Consider the following 15,296-nt stretch of genomic DNA (forward strand, 5'->3'; position numbering starts at 1 on the left):
CTGCATACTGGGGTACCAAAAATGCTCTCTCTTGGAACTTGGTGGTGATCTCCGCCACAGTCTCTGTAGTATGTCTCATATCCAAAAACTCTCTGGCTAGCTGTTGAAGCTCCACAGCTGGTGCAAACTTAGCCCTGAATCTAGTCATGAAATCTGACCAAGTCATATCCTCAACGGTTGGGGCTCCCAGCAAATCACCAACTAACTCCCACTAATCTTTGGCTCTATCCCTCAGACATCCCGCAACAAAGAGAACCTTCGACCCTTCCGGGCAAAAGCTCATCAACTGCGTAGACTCAATGTCTGCGATCCATCTCCTTGCAGCAATGGGGTCCTTCACCCCGTGAAAATCCGACGCACCACTCCCTCGGAAGTCCCTGAAGGACAGTGTACGTGTACCCATCTGGATAGACGCCAAATCACTCTTGAATGCCCGAAGGCGATCCTCCATCAACTCAATAATCCCCTCCTTGATCGACCCGAAAATTATCGGGGTCGCATCAAGGTTACCTCTCGTGATCTCAGACAAGATGAACTCGCGTAGCTTGTCATCAACCTACCCCGATCCTGCACCCAAGCATGATTGATAGCTTCATTTTATTTACTTATTTTTATAGTTTATTTTAGTACATTTCATTCGCATTTTAGTTAACTTTCATGCATATTTTCCCTTTTGTTATTTTTATGACCATTTCGGGGTACTTTCTAGTTTCTTGAGCATTATTGCAGATTTTCTTGGAAACTAGCGGGGCGGCACTCTTGCGAGGCGATTGCTTGAAGGGAATTGGAGATTTCATGCTTGATGGCTATGAAGGTGATTCATGGGGTGGACTTGTCAATTGCTTGAAGGCTTGGAAGAATTGAGCTTTAAATTTGAAAGATGCGGGGGAACATTCAAGCGTATGAAAATTATTAATCGGGCGAGTTCACGAGCTTTGGAGGATTTAGAGAGGTCAAATTGGGCTTTAAATGAAGAAAAACTTGAAGAAAATGGGCTAGGAGGTGATTGGATTCGATCTGGGCTAGTGGGATATGCTTTAGAGGCCCAAAATCTCAAAGGAGCCCATGTCAGGTACCACCCGCGCAACCCACCCGCGCAGCAGCACGCGGGTCGCGCAAGGCCCTGCATGGGCAATTTCGGAAATCCTTCTTTTGAGCTATTTGAGGAAGGTTGGTGCCCATCTTTTGCATACTCTTGAACCCCCGATTTTTGAAGATTCTCTCTGGAGTTTTGGAGACTTTTGAAGGCCAAGAACCCTTGAAGAACATCATATTTTTACCTCTTGATTCTTGCTTAATGTTTGGTACAAATTTCTCTAACCTTGTTTCTTTGTGTTTAGCCATGCTTGGCTAAACTAATCTTGGTTGACTTTTGTTTAATCCTTTGAACTTTTGTTGAATGTTGAAGAATCCATGAACATGTTCTTGAATCTTTATGGAAATGTTTTGTGTTTTAACATCTTATCATTACTTGTATGTTTTAGTTCATGAGTTTAAATGTGTTTGTGGTGATTAGTTGGCTAATTTCTTGATTAAGTAAAGGATCCTCAAATTAGCAAGCAACAAATGATTTTTGTGTTGTTTTTACTTCACACAATCATAAAAACATTTCCTCCAACATGGTGGTGAAAGCATTTGACCCCTCTTGGATTTGGTGACTTTTTGGTTCTTAATGCTAGTTGACTTTCACTAATTACATGCTATTTGGAATTAGTGACTTTGACTAAGGAAATTGTTATGAGCTTCTCTAGCCATTTCAACAATTAAGAAAAGTCTAGGTAATCTCAAGCTCCTTGGATTACTATAGCCAAATTGAGGATTTAAAACAAGTATTGCACCATTGAATTCTAATGATATGTTCATCAAAAGTCAAAGTGAGAAAACTTTAAGTCAACCATCTTTCCCTTATTGATTTTACATCAAATTCTTATTTTTGTTGCAATTGTCTATTTAAATCATAGTTAATTCTAGTTAGCATCAAGTATTCAAAACACCAAAACCCCCCATTTTATTTTTATTGTTATTTTACAAGTATTTTTACAAAGAGATTTTTCATAGAGTTAGAAATTGAACCAATCTCCGTGGATTCGATCCCTTTACCACTATACACTATTTTAGTGTGTAACATTTAGGGTTATTATTTGTGTTGGCCTCGACAACCACCAATGATCCTGATCCTGATTCGAAACCAGATCCTCCTGATATATGTCGTGTGATCTCCATACTGAAAATAACCATATAAACGTCAGGATCATACATACCCCCGAGAGGTCTCATGCACTCTCCAAGTTTCCTGGTTCCATCTCGGCCATCCTTGCCTCGAGTACAGATCCTTTACTTCCAGTAGTACGGGCCCATACTACCTTCCACATATGTCCGTACTTTCCTACAAGATTGCTTTAACTTCACCAAGTCCCTTTACCGATACCCTTTCCTACTAATCTCGTCCTAGGCTTTCCTAGGGCACTCTCCGTCCTACTCTCCGCCATCAGCTGCACTAGGAGTCCCTACTTCCCTTCACTAACTAACTTGCGAATACTGCTACATATCCGCTCACTAGTTAGTTAAAGTTAGCCAGGACCCCTTAAGCACAAAACAAGCATCATTCGTACATCGAGTAACCACATCAGGCATAACCTAATCAGGCTATCCTACTACAGACTAAACAGTCCTAGCATACAGCTCATACAACAGGCATTCAAGGTATCATGTAGCTCCTTAGCCCTACTCTAGCATGTAGTTCTCAGAATCATCTATCAGGCATACAAGGCAAACTTCTAGATCCCTAGCCCTAATCTAGCATGCAGTTCTTAGAATCAAGAATCATACACATACAATAACAAGTACGGGTATCTTGGGAAAAACTTACTTGAGCTCGGCCGGTCGCACGCATCACCCACTTTGTCTGTTCTCAAATTTTCCTAACTTAAAATTTTAGAAACTTTTTTCCTTAAAAATCTTTTAGTCCCTCGGTTTGAGTCCAGACACCCCCGAGGGTGTATCCGAATCCCTCAAACCAGGGCTCTGATACCAACTTGTAACATTTCAAAATTCGAGGCCAAAAATTTCATTTTTAATTAAGTAATTTGTAGCATGGTTTACCAAACATTGTCAATGTCATATCAATATAAAACCATAACAACGGGTCTGAAAACCATATCATCGAAAATAATAAAAATCAGAGTACAATCCTAGAAAACTCCAAGCGGAAATCATGTGTGTGATGCGTTGCTACACCGTCGGCTCCTTCCCCTTCGACGAAGAGGTACCTGAAACCACAACAAAACTGTAAGCACAAAGCTTAGTGAGTTTCCCCATCATACCGTATACCATATAATATCGTCGGTATCTTGCAACTGGTAACTACCATCGGTATCTTTCAACGGTAACTATCATCGGTATCTTTCAACTGGTAACCGCCATTGGTATCTTTCAACCGGTAACAATCATCGGTATCTTTCAACCGGTAACTACTATCGGTATCTTTCAAACGGCAACTATCATCGGTATCTTTCAACCGGTAACTACTATCGGTATCTTTCAAACGGCAACTATCATCGGTATCTTTCAACCGGTAACTGGAGACTATTTCACCCCCTATCACTAGCACACAATAGCAAGATATAAACATACAGTCGGGCATATCGGGGTACTGATCTACCCATCAGTCCTAACGACCTATACCAGGGAGACACTATCCCCTGTCACTACCACTAACACATATTTCATATGATGCAAGCATATCTCATGACCAAGTCGCATAACCAAACCAAGATAATTATCACAAAGACAATCATCTAGTAAATAATCCCTGTTGGTGGGTCGGCATTGTGGCCTTAGACCCACCCCTACTGGAAGGTAACTCACCTTGATGTCGTGTAGCGTCTGAACTATCCTTGGTGTGAAGGTCGGCTCCCCTCAACTCCTCAATCCCTACCCGACAACCCTCAACTCATCAAACAGAACATATGACCCTAAACAGGGTCAATACCATAACCATACAAAGTCAACCTTGGTCAAAATCAACATCCAATTGACCTGACTCGTCGAGTTGGCCCACCAACTCACTGAGTCCATAGTCTGCTAATCCGATTAACCTCGACTCAGTCCGTCGAGTCTAGCAAGAACTTGATGGTTTCTTCTCCCTTCAAACTATTGGCATCATCTTTATCCGACTTACCGAGTTCTTCCTTGAACTCGGCGAGTTCATCTCCATCACAAGAACATGTCCAGTCTACGACTCGTCGAGTTGTATAAACAACTCGTCAAGTCAATCTTCAAAGGGTGGGATATTGCCTTAGACTCGCCGAATTTGTCCATACACTCGTCGAGTCCCATGATTCTCAGGTCCTTTTTCTCGTCTAAACATCCATGGGACTTCCCTACGTAACAACTGGTCCATTCGCAGAATGGATTTGGTGGTCATTACACTTCGACTTGTCGAGTCCCAAGAACAACTCGGCGAGTCCTTCCTTGACCATTACTATACAGCCGGTTTCAATGGCTCTTAACACATCAAAACCATAGATTTGGCTCCTAATGTCCATTTTATACGTAAAGTTCCAAACTTGGTGCACATGCATGGGGTTTTTGGCTCAAAACCCATAAAAGGTGCTCTACAATGTGCATGGGGATCTCATGGCCATAAAGTTGGCACATTTATGTCATGAGACCCCTCCAATGACTCAAATCTGAAAGTAGAACCCCATGAATCAATTCACAAATCTGAAAATGGTTTAGGAAGCCTAAAATGCACCCAGAATCTAAGCCCTACAAATGAACAACCAAATGGAAGACCAAAACAAGGGGCATTGACCTTGATTAAAAGCTGAAGGTGGAATAAGATCTCTGGATCTACAAGCCCCAACTCGAATTCCCAAGCTTTCTCCTTCTTTCTTGTGATCACAAACTATCAAAATCACCAAAAAGAGACTTAGATCACACAAAACGATTAGGGTTTCACTATAAAGTGTTATAGGAGCATAAGGGACGATGGAGGCTGCATTAAGACGTTTAAATAGGGTGCAATCCCTCGGATTTAGGGTTTCCCTCATACAGTACCTACTCGCCGAGTCAGTCTCTCGACTCATTGAGGAGGTCAGTTAAAATGCCCGCAGATCACGACCCTACTCAATGAGTTGGCCACCAACTCGTCGAGTCCCAGAGAAAATACAGAAATGTTTAATTTAAATGCGTACCGGGAGTCAGGTGCTACAATATACGTGTGTTTTATGTGATTTATACTATGAAACCTTGTTGAAACATCACAAAACTCGAAATATCACGAATCATGGTGAAATTTACAAACTAAAATCATTACATGTAACATACTATGAGGTGGAAGGTGAAAACATGTGGAAGAACACTAGAAAACTAAACAAAATCATGATAAGGGCCATTTTCAACCAAATAAACAAAAGGTGAGATTCTTATGTTAACTCACGGTTTTAAGAGGTTCAAAATAGTCATTTTTTAATAAAAATCGATCTTACAATAATTGTGGTTTTAAAAAGGGCCAAAAGTGTGAATTTTCACAAAATGGGCCTCAAATTTGGCCTTCAGGGTTTCATGGGCTAAATTTGTAAAATTTTGACTTTTGTGGATTAAAATATCATTCTTAAAAAATTTGAGCCAAAGATGTTGTTTTTCAGTTAAAAAGGGTTGAAAATGCCAATTTTATTAAATTGAGCCAAAAATGTAAATTTTTATCAAATTGGGCCGAAAATGTTAATTTTCAAGATATGGGGCTGAAAATGTTATTTTGAAAAAAAGTGGGCTAAAATGTCGTTTTATTTGGAATGAGCCCATAAATGAAAACTTTTTGTCTTAAGGGACCTAAAGTGTCAATTTTACCAAAAATGGGCCTAAATTGTATATTTTCAGCCTAATGGGTCACAAATGTCATCATTACAAAAAATGGGCTTTTAATAAATTTTGGAAATCAATCGAGCTAAAGTAAACAATGTAATAACAAACGAACTAAATACATCAGTTACATGTTTATTGCGCCAAATACATACATTACATGTTTATTGGGCCTTAGTGGTCCATTTACATGCTTATTGGGTTTGGATTATAGTTTATATGTTTATTGGGCCTTAATGGTCCATTTACATGCTTATTGGGCTTGAATTTTACATTACATCTTTCTTGGGCCTTACTGGTCCATTTACATGCTTATTGGGTTTGGATTATACATTACATGTTTATTGGGCCTTAGTGGTTCATTCATACGCTTATTGGGCCTGGATTATACATTACATGTGTATTGGGCCTTAGTGGTCCATTTACATGCTTATTAGACCTAAACTATACATTACATGTTTATTGGGCCTTAGTGGCCCTTCTACATGTATATTGGGACTCGTACATTCATATACATACTCATTGGGCTTTTCAAACATAAAACGCACACAGAAACATAATATATTATAATACAATATTCACGTAAACTCAGTGAAGGATGCTAGTGATACATGTCGGTTGACACCTCTCGAGTGTACAATCGTAGCCTGTAGTTATAACTAGAGTCACATGTCGGTTGACACCTTTCGAGTGTACAATCGTAGCCTGTAGTTATAACCAGAGTCTCCTGGAGGGAGAGCGAGAGTTTGTGTATAGATCTATACGGGGTGACACCCCACACCTGAGTTGTTCGCTACAATTAGACTAGGCCGGTATAGGGTGACAACCCTTACCTTAATCAAGTCGGCGCCTATAAATGCTACGATAGGCGAATTCGTCATAATCAAGTATGGTTACTCACCTAGAGATCCTCTCCAACATAATTTTATGGAACACCTATAAAATCTTGTTGATACGAAAATATACCTACACTAGTATTCGGTCTTAAGGTTGAGACCACAACAAATAAACATAAAATATAGGATTTTCTGGGGGGGAATACACAGTTAAACAATACATTTTACTTACAACAGAAAATACATGATTTTTAACCGGATTACATCTTTATATGCCTTCCAAAAACAAAAAATACACATGCATTAATACTTGATTTTGACACATCACATTCAAACTATTTTTCAGAAAATATTGGATTTTCTCGTGTTTTACTAACAATACAAAACTTTTCATTCGAACATGCTTATGAACTCGCCAACATTATATATCCTGATGTTTTTAAAATACCTTGTATTCTCAAGGAATCGTTAAGCGGAAGGGTCTACAAGAACATTTGAAATTTGTTGAATTTTGTTATTATCATACATTGAATATTCTAGCATGTAACTTATGATACTATACTTAATGTAAACAATGTTTGTTGTATTTTGATATGTATGATGATGGTGTTGTCTTATTTCAGTTATATACATTGTGATGATATTACAAGATGAAGTCACGCATAAGCCCCCAGACATTTCCGCCGTCTAGTTCGGGGGTGTGACAATTATATTAAAGTATTATGTAGAAATTTTTTAAAATAGAAAAAACCATAAAATAACATGTGGAAAATAAATTAATTCAAAATACTTAACCATAAAATGACATTTAGCAAATTGAATTATAATGTGACATGTGGCGAAAAAAAAATCTTCATTTATTAGGGTAGATACAATGCATGAATACATTGCATCCTTTATGCACGGGCGTAGCAGTACAAGCAAGGTGGGTCTTATAACCCACCTAAATATTTTATTTTATATACTAGTAGTATTTGTATAGAAAAAAATTAGGAACTACCTTGAAAAAAAAATTAGGACCTACATAATACTATTTGACAATATAAGAAAGCAAATAAATAAATAAAAAATAATGGAGGACTTGTACTTAAATTTCAAAGCAAATGGTTAATACTTTCAAAAAAAACTATCACACATCGGAGATAAAGAGAGAGTTAAAGTTATTTTATGTTATAAAAATTATGAATGGTTATTAGGAAATTTAAAAAACAACTCGACTTCTTTCATATTGTTGGTTGTACAAAATGGTTGTTGCAGATAAACTCTTTAAATAAATAAATAAATAAATAAGAAGAAGAAGAAGAAGAAGAAGGAGAGAGGGAGAGGGGGGGGGGGGGGACTCGATCATGCAACGTTTTTTTTTTTTGCAAAAGTCAGGTTTTATTGTCAAATAGACCAATTTTACTAGTTTTTAGTTGTTCTATTGGTCCGGTTGAACTCCAGTTTGTCGTTTTTTTATTGTTTCGATCCGATCCGATCTGTCACATATAGCATTGACACTTTGGTTTTTCCATCTTCACTTAATTAGGAACAACATGTTATTCTATTCTAGATTCGCCACTGCCTTTATGTTCTTGAGTTGATGACAACTTATTGACCTCATACAATTGTCCAACGAGATTGAAGGACACCAACGGTTCTCTTAACATCCTTTCTTTCATCCCCTTGAATTTTTTTGAACTTAGTCCTCTTTGGGTCAATTAGATGTGGAAAACGTTTAACTATCATAGCATTCAGGATATAAACCCTCGGAAAGATAATATCATCTATTGTATATATTCATCGTAAATATGTATTTTGCATTATGCCCTTGTAATATGTCATTGGATAATTACATTGGTGTTATTGTAAGACCACGCTACAACCAAAATATGCATGGAAAGCTTACATACACAACTTCTTCATCTCCAAAACATCCATACCAGTACCTAGGGATGTGCGTTTGGACCGAATACCCGGACCGAAACCGAAACCCGGACCGGACCGACCCGAATTATTTATTTGGGTCAGTTCTCGGTTTTTTTTTTTGCCCAATTCGGGTTTCGGGTTATTCGGTCCGAGTTACCCAAATAAAGATTTAATCGGTCCAAAAAGACCGACCTTGAAAATGAATGGTCACCTAATCAATTTGGTCGTGCGTATTGCGTATCAACTCATGTCGGTCGTTGTCACACCCCAAAACCAAGAACGGCGGAAACGTTCTGGGGCGGAGGACGTCATGTAAGTATCACAACACAGTAAATGTAAATAAGCAAACAACATCATCCATTGCATTAAATATATAATTTTAATACAAGTGTGTTCTGTACATTGTAGACACCAAAAATAACGTATATCAAAATAATAAGATGAGTCTTGAATGCGCTCCATCTTCTCAAAAGTTGGCCTCGGTACCTGTCTACTGACGACCTGAGAATACAAGTTATTTTGAAAGAGTTTATCAGCATTAAGCTGGTGAGTTCATAAGTATTTTAGTGTCTGTATTTGTCATTCAAAAATGTTTGAACATGTATCAAGTATAAGTTTGTAAAATGTATGTAAAAGTTTGCAATTGTTTGTAAAAGTTTGAATCTCTCCGAAAAACCTATATTTTCTATTAAAGAAGCCTTCTACCAAGGCTTAACTGTTTTGGTATGTTCGTTTGATGTAAAAGTGTGTAATTTCCCAAATGTAACTATCATTTAACAAAATATAGTTTGTACATAAACGTTTAAGTGAGGTTATCACTAAAAATATGTAATGGGTAAATTAATGTAGTACTGTAGCCTTGTATTATAAGAACTACTGCGGTACTAACTACCTTAAACCGGATTTATATTAAGGCATTACGTGATAAATTGCACCATACTATCGACTAGTAACACGACAAATGAATGGTCGTAATAACGGAATGACGTTTGGCACCCGCAGACCTGCAGGTCCGGCTGTAGCTAGCAGCAAGGTGTAGGATTGTCAATCCAGTATAGATCTATACGCAAACTCACGCTCTCCCTTCAAGAGAATTCTGGCTACAACTCGAGCCATGACAGTTAAGTCATGCTCCAATTTAAATCACAATAATAAAGTATTCATGTATACGTACTGTTTCTTGTTCTAGTAGATGTATATGTATTGTTTCTAGCATCATTGTATATGTATTGTTTCTAGCATCATTGTATATGTATTGTTTCTAACATCATTGTATATGTATTGTTTCTAGCATATGTATATGTATTGTTTCTAGCATCATTGTATATGTATTGTTTCTAGTATATGTATATGTATATGTATTGTTTCTAGCATCATTGTATATGTATTGTTTCTAGTATATGTATATGTATATGTATTGTTTCTAGCATCATTGTATATGTATTGTTTCTAGCATCATTGTATATGTATTGTGTTACCCCGATGGTAACTAACTATTGATGTACTGATAAATATGAATATGGAAGTACTTTTATGTCTATACATGTATATATGATATATAACTAATGTTGAAACGACCTTCGGATGGTCACCTGAAGTCCCACCAGACCACATCTCAGTGCGCGAAAAGGAAATAGGGCGGATGGCCTTCCTAAGCCTTTTAAGCATTACTTATATATATATATATATATATATATATATATATATATATATATATATATATATATATATATACATATATGGGCATGCAATTTATAAGAAGTAAAACAAAGTTTAATAAAAGTATTTGATAAGTAGAAAGAGTTTGTAAAACATTTGAAGTGAAACAGTTTGATAAAACAGTTTGAACAGTAGTAAAAATCGTTGTTTTCCTAGTTATTAATCACATGTGATTAAATGCAATCACATGTGATTGAAGCAATAACTATAAGTATTTGACTTGTATTCCCCCCCCCCCCCCCCCCATAAAGTATTTAAAACATTTAAAATCATTTCAAAGGTTGATTCAAGGGGTATGAACTCACTTGTGGTGAGTCGTTTGAATTGAGGTATCGGGTACCGTGCTAAGTGTCAAACGGAGACTTGTTCACACGTTCGAGCCTAGTTATCATATAATAAGCATATATATAACTAATTAGCCACATAATAACTTAAGAAAGTAAGTTAATACAATTAGGAACATGTAAACACTCTTATGAGTGTTTAAGGTTCAAATAGTTGCATCTAAGTTGCTACGGGACAAGGCAAAAGGGTTTGAAACATCAAATGGCCTTGCATAGGAGTTCACCACCCAACAAACCCCACACCTTGGAGTTTACGGCCATAAACTCATGGGTTTATGGCCGTGAACTCCTCAAAGGTTGGTTTTGGGTGTTTTGTGGTTCTATCTTGGTCCTAGAACACTCCTAGCTTTGTTGGAATAACATATGAAGTAGTTTAAGGCTCTAGAATACTCCATGGTGGAGTTTTCGGCCCAAAGTCCTCTCACCCTAGAGTTTACGGCCGTAAACTCCTATGGGGTGATGGCTTTTAATTGTTTTGAGGCTCTTAAACATCAAGGATGGCTTCCATGAATTTATCTAAGGCTAATGGGGACAAGAGGCACACTTTTGGGGCATCACTTGGAGTTTACGGCCCAAGATATGTTCATTGGCCGTAAACTCCTTTCAAGGAGTGGTTTTGATGTGTTCTACTCTCCATTCTAGTCCCAAGTATGCAAGGTAAATTGTCTTAAGGCCTTAGGTGTGCTTGGAATGATTTTTACTTAAGAAAGAGGGGTTTACGGCCCAAGATCCTTTCCTTGGCCGTAAACTCCTAAAACTCTATCATTTTGAAGTGTTTTCAAGTCCAAAACAAGAACAAGTACTAGTGGTTAAAGTCTTAGGCTCAAGGAGGCAAGTTAGGGCATGTTTGCCCATTTGAAAGGGGTTTACGGCCTAAGAGTTCTTTGGCCGTAAACTCCTCTAACTTGTTGATTTTGGACATATAAATGATGTTATAAAGCATATAGCAAGTATTAAAACATGTTTAGGAAAGTAGACTCACAATCCGGGGTGAAAACCCGAAGATCCGTCAGAGAGAATTGGCTTTTCTCTAGTTGGAATTGTAAATAATGAATTAATTTAGTTCAGAAAACTATTTATAGTCCTGGAATATTTTGACAGAAAATATTTTTATTCCGGAAGTCGGACTATCACATTGTGAAACTTACAATGTTCAAGTTTCACGATTACAGGAGCATCCATTCTCCGGATACGTCCAGAAACGTAAACCCTAATGTACACAAACTTGTTCGGACAAGTCTGAAATTTATAGAATTTGGACTAGCTCCTATTGAATAGATAGTGTTCGTACAAATGGAAATTTCGGGTTGTCACAGTCGTGCAAAATAGGATACCATATGCCGTATCCCACTATCATCGAAGTTTCAAAAAAAAAAAAACTCCAGTTTGCCCTAGTCGATCAATCGATCATCATTCCAAGTTTCCACTTTGTCGATTAAGCAATTGAGTTCCATCGACTCATCAAGCAGCTTTGCAACACACGCAAAAAAAATCATCCACACCCACGATCGTTTACTATGATCGATCACCAAAAAAAAAAAGCAAGTCAAGCAATCAAGAAATCGACCTACACTCTACTATCAAGAAATCGAATTTCAATCTTCATCTCCAAGGAATCATTCTAAATCATGGACAATTGGTTTCCAAGTCAACAAACTCAAGTAAGCATCAGTATCTTAATCTATTGTTATTCTTTTAACTGTTATGATGTTATTCTTTCAAAGTGTTATCATTGCTATTATATCATATTAAATAAAATCTGCTATGTTAAAACTGTTAATCTATTTCAATTCAATGTATTATGTGATTGTAAATCGTTGTGTTATTGTAATTTAGATTAATGAATGTATTTCAATACTAAAGAACATATTTTCCTATGTTATGATATTAGAATCATTTTGTTATTGTGTTTTAGATTGATGATGAAAATGTTTTGGTTGATAACACTCAAATTGACAACAAAGATGGAAAAGGTCAAACAACAAATAAGAAGAAGAAATATGCCAAAAGAGCGGCTTGTTGGGCCGATTATGATGAACTTGAGGTTAACAACGTTCAACATAGCAAATGCAAATGGTGTGACACGTTGCTCAAAACCGAGTCCGGCGAAAACGGTACATCTAGTATGATTAGACATACAAAAAGATGTACACAAAACCCAAAAAATTTAGAAGCAAATTTAAAAAAGCAAAGCACTTTAAATTTCAAAAAAAAATGAAAATGGGGAGAATGGTATTGGCACTTGGAAGCATGAAGAGAAAAGAATAAAAAAAGCTTTGTTAAACTTATTTGTAGTTGGATAATTACTCTTCAAGTTTGTAGAGAATGAAGCATTTATTGAGTATACTAATGCATTGAACGGGAAAGTGGTTTTGCCTTCTAGAACCACAGTTTCAAAAAGAGTTGCCAATTACTATGTTGAAGAAAAGGAAAAGTTGAATAAGTTCTTTAGTAATCCCCTAATGAATGTGCATTTGACCACCGATTGTTGGACAAGTTCATGTCAACGATCGAGCTTTATGGTGGTCACGGCCCACTTTATTGATAAAGATTGGATCATGCATAAAAGAGTTATCAACTTTAAATCTTTAGATAGTCATAGGGGAGAAGACATTGGGCACACGTTGTTGACTTGTCTAGAAGAGTGGGGTATCAATAATGTAATGACCATAATTGTAGACAATGCTACTTCCAATGACAAAGCAATTGAATTTCTAATGAAAAAACTACCAAACTTATACGATGGGGGGGAAACAATTACACGTAAGGTGTATGGCCCACATCCTAAACCTTATTGTTAAGGATGGGTTTGATGAACACCAATCTAGTATTAAGTGCATGCAAAAGGCCTTTAGATATATTAGGAATTCCACTCAACGGATTCAAAGGTTCAAAGAATTCATGAAAGAGTTAAATGTGGAATCCAAGAAGTTTTTGTGCAATGATTCCCCAACCCGATGGAACTCCACATACGAGTTATTGAAGATTGCGGTGTAGTTGGATAAGGTTTTTGGAAAGTTTGAAGTTAAAGGTAATTCCATATTTCATTTCATTGTTTTTTGTTTTTTTTAAAGATCATCATGTTTGTAGATTTTTATGTCCACTTTGAACTATCATATCTTCTTCATTATCTGTCCAATTTGCTTGATTTTTTTTCCAGCATGTAGATCACAATTCAACATTCAGTTTACATTATTTTTATGCTATTTTTGGTTGAATATTCAATGAGATATAGGCACTTAAACATGGGGTATTGAAGCTGTTTTTTGTGATTCAGCATGTATGCAGATTTTTATGTCCACTTTAAACTACCATATCTTCTTCATTCTCTGTCCAATTTGTTTGATTTTTTTCCAGCATGTAGATCACAATTTAACATTGAGTTTACACTATTTTTATGCTATTTTTGGTTGAATATTCAATGAGATATAGGCTCTTAAACATGGGGTATCGAAGCTGTTTTTTGTGATTCAGCATGTATGCAGATTTTGATGTCCACTTTGAACTGCCATATCTTCTTCATTATCTGTCTAATTTGCTTGATTTTTTTTCCAGCCTGTAGATCACAATTTAACATTGAGTATACACTATTTTTATGCTACTTTTGGTTGTATATTCAATGAGATATAGGCTCTTAAACATGGTGTATCGAAGCTGTTTTTTGTGATTCAGCATGTTCGCAGATTTTTATGTCCACTTTGAACTGCTATATCTTCTTCATTATCTGTCCAATTTGCTTGATTTTTTTCAGCATGTAGATCACTATTTAACATTGAGTTTACACTATTTTTATGCTATTTTTGGTTGTATATTCAATGAGATATAGGCCCTTAAACTTGGGGTATTGAAGCTATGTTTTTTTAACTAACACTTATTTTATTTTAATAGATCCTACATATGTTTGAGATGTTGTGTCCCCCGTAGAAGAAGATTTCAAAATTTGTAGAGCTATGGTTGGATTTCTCGAGAAACTCAAGGTAAAAACCGACATAATATCGACGTCAGCAAAACCTATGACACATCTTTTTTTTTTTTTGCAGAAATATGTGTTGTGTACAAGCACATGAGAGATTGGGTGTCAACTCCCCAATTTTGCTTGAACAGGAAGGATATGATTGAGAAATATGAAAAGTATTGGGGCGACCTTGAAAAATTAAATAACTTTTTGTACTTTGCGATCGTATTAGATCCACGGTTGAAGTTTGAGTTTCTTCAACAAGCCTTTGAGAAGTTGATTAAGTTGAAGAATACCGAAGAACCTCCCATATTCAACGCGGGAGTCACTTTGAAGGCTAAGGCCTTAATACGGGAAATTGAAAACAAAAATTTGAGAAATTTTTTAATTTCTACAAAGCAAAGTTCGACAATACCGAGTCTTCTCAAAGTCAAACACGTGCTCATGAAGATGTAGTTATGCTTGATGACGAGAATGACTTCATGGGTGATTTAATAGTACAAGCGGATTACCCATCGGCATCTATAGAAACAGAGCTGACACGATACCTAAACGAGCGGTCACTTAAATACAATAAAGATTTTGACATTCTACTTTGGTAGAAACAAAATGCATCTCTTTACCCTATTCTAGCTCGTATGGCGAAAGGTATAGCTTTATGTATTTGTA

Source organism: Lactuca saligna, chromosome 3, assembly GCF_052625555.1.
Source record: "Lactuca saligna cultivar CGN05327 chromosome 3, ASM5262555v1, whole genome shotgun sequence".
Classification (NCBI taxonomy): Eukaryota; Viridiplantae; Streptophyta; class Magnoliopsida; order Asterales; family Asteraceae; genus Lactuca; species Lactuca saligna.